This window comes from Echinops telfairi, unplaced genomic scaffold (assembly GCF_000313985.2).
Source record: "Echinops telfairi isolate 266 unplaced genomic scaffold, ASM31398v2 ScPeMD7_7458;HRSCAF=8496, whole genome shotgun sequence".
NCBI lineage: Eukaryota > Metazoa > Chordata > Mammalia > Afrosoricida > Tenrecidae > Echinops > Echinops telfairi.
The window spans coordinates 11,151,929-11,154,682 of NW_022111358.1; positions in this window are offsets into that span (position 1 = coordinate 11,151,929).

Here is a 2,754-nt window from a genome sequence, read left to right on the forward strand (position 1 = left end):
TAAGGATCAGTTAGATGATGCTTGTGGAGAATTTAACATAGTCCCTATTGCATAGTAAATGATCCACAAAGAGCATCTACCAGCCCCCTCCTCTTCACCCTTCTCATCGCATCCCTAACCAAATAACTCCAGAAGTTATTTGAATGATGATGATTTATTAAAAGAAACAAGTTATTTTTCCCACCATGTCCTTGTAATCTCCATCATGAACCCCATTTTCATGTCTTCTTCAACAAATAAGCAAGTGCCTCTCGTTAGACAGGACGTCTAGGAAGGGATAAACAGTTATTAGAGAAGAACGACTCTTACGTCTTCATCTGAAAAACAAGCAAACAAAAAATATGCATGGGGCCTATTTATTCTGGGATCTGGATCCACAAAATAAATTGAGGGGCAATAGATCCCAAGTCTAGGAATCACTAATAAACTGCAAGGAGACAGCAAGACCATAAGTACTCCAAGAACACATGTGTTCCAAGCACATACGCTGATTCCTCTGTGTTTACTATAACTTACTTTGCAAACAAAGGTGAATCACTGTAGTTCTGTGATGCTCTTTGATGTTCCATGAATGGCTAGTTAAAACAGGGAAACATCATGTGAGCCCCCTAAAATTTATTCATGGAAGAGGTGTCAATATGACAATGTGCATGAGATGCCTTAAAATGAACCAGTCCTTTAATCACAATTATACTAACTAGAAACTATCCTAAGGAAATTAACAAGGACATGCCCACACCCTTAGCACACATTCAGTCACATTAATAATATAAGCATAAGGCATATCTTAAAACGTGCATTTACGTATTTAAGTTCTAGTGCATAATACATAAATATATGTAATAAAAATACTAATATGCTTACATAAATATTATCTAATGTGTAATTAGATAAGATTTGTATGGTCACATTGTACCCAATTTGGATTATTTAACTTAAAAATATGAATGTGTCTAAAATGAATTTAAGGGTGGTAAGTAGACTTCATTTTTGAATAGGGCACTGTGTTAGACAGGGTTCTCTAGAGAAACAAAACCAGAATGCTAGTAATTTTATATATATTTATACAGATAGATAGATATATAACATGAGACAGAAACAGTTAATTAAATTATAAAGCAGTACAAGTGGCTCAGTGCAACTCACTCCCATGAGACACCTGTGAGACACTGGCAGTCCTTCAAGTCTTGAGGGCCACTGGGTAGGCCTCTGTAGAGCAACTCAGGCTATCCCTGCACAGACAGCAAACAGCAAGGCAGGTCACCAACAGTCAGCCAGATGACAGGGTCTGACAGTCACCAGTTTAAGAGATGTATATTCCAATAGTGTGGCGAAGCATGTCTTGAAGGAACCTCAAATTACAGTGACACAGTCCACGGGTTAGGTGTCCCACAGGTAGTGTTGCTTCCAAATTGAGGCAAAGAATAATCAAGGCAGCCATACACTGGTCTGAAGATCAAGGAGCAAGAGACAAAAAAGTCAAGTCTCGCGGAGCCATTTATCTCTCTGCCCTTCAATTAATCCCACATGTGTTTATCAGCCCAGTTGGCTCAATGCTTGACACAATGGATGGGTGGATTGTTTGTGATAAGAGGTGTAGGAGCCCCAAGTAAAATGATAAAAAGAAAGAAAGGAAGAAAAAGTACTTACAGCTTTGAAAACCCAAAGGGGAAATTCTACTTTGTCTTATATGGTCCCTATGAGTCAGAATCAACTCAATGGCTATGAATTTGATTTTCTTTTTGAGTATGCTTATGAGGAGTCCTGGTGGTGCTGCTGGTAAGTGCTGACCTGCTAACTTCAAGGTCATCAGTTCAAACCCATCAGCCACTCCTTCTGGGAGAGATGAAATGGGATGACGCTTTCTGCTCCTGGGAACATTTACAGCCTCAGAATCCCAGACAGGCAGTTCTATTCTGTTCTGTACAATCACATGAGTCAGATTTGACTCAGTAGCAAAGAATTTGGTTTGTGGCATATACCTCAGGAACCCTGGTGGCATAGTGGGTTACACATAGGACCGTTAACTACAAGGTTGGAAGTTCAAACTCACCAGTCCCTCTGAGTGAGAAAGATGAGGCTTTCTGTTCTCATAAATACTGACAGCCTCAAACCCACAGAGACAGTTCTCCTTGGTCCTACAGGGTCTCTATGGGTCGAAGTAGACTTGACGGTAGTAGGTGGGTTTTGGTTTTCGGTGTGTACTTAAACAGAGAGAGACGTGGTAAAAAGATGAGGTCATTTACTTCCATAAAGTGGGACAGCCTTGGAAAGCCTATACAGGTCTCTGGCTATGAGTTGGAGTCTGAGGGATGACAGTGGGTTTGTTTTTCATATACTTTGGAACCTTGGGGCACTCTGGGTTAAGCACTTGGTTGCCAACTGAAAGGCTGGGAGTTTGAATTCACCAGCCTTCCCTTAAGATGAAGATGTGATATTGTGCTTCTGTAAAGGTTTACAGCCTTGGAAATTCAATGGGGGCACTTCAATGTTGTCCTACACGTTTCGATGAGTGGGATTGACTTGGTGGTAATTGTTTAGTGTTCGGGGCATATATGTAATGAAGGACTTAACTCGGGGAAGTAGGGCCCAGGAATTCTCAACTTCTCACTGCAGGCTGACAACAGCTGATAGGAGCAAGAAGGGGTGGGATGGTTCTTCTCTGGGGTTGGTCGGCGGGCACAGTGTAGGCATATACTCCAGGGCCCCTTTCCTACGCCATTTGTAAGCTGCTGGACCACAGCACTTTCTCTG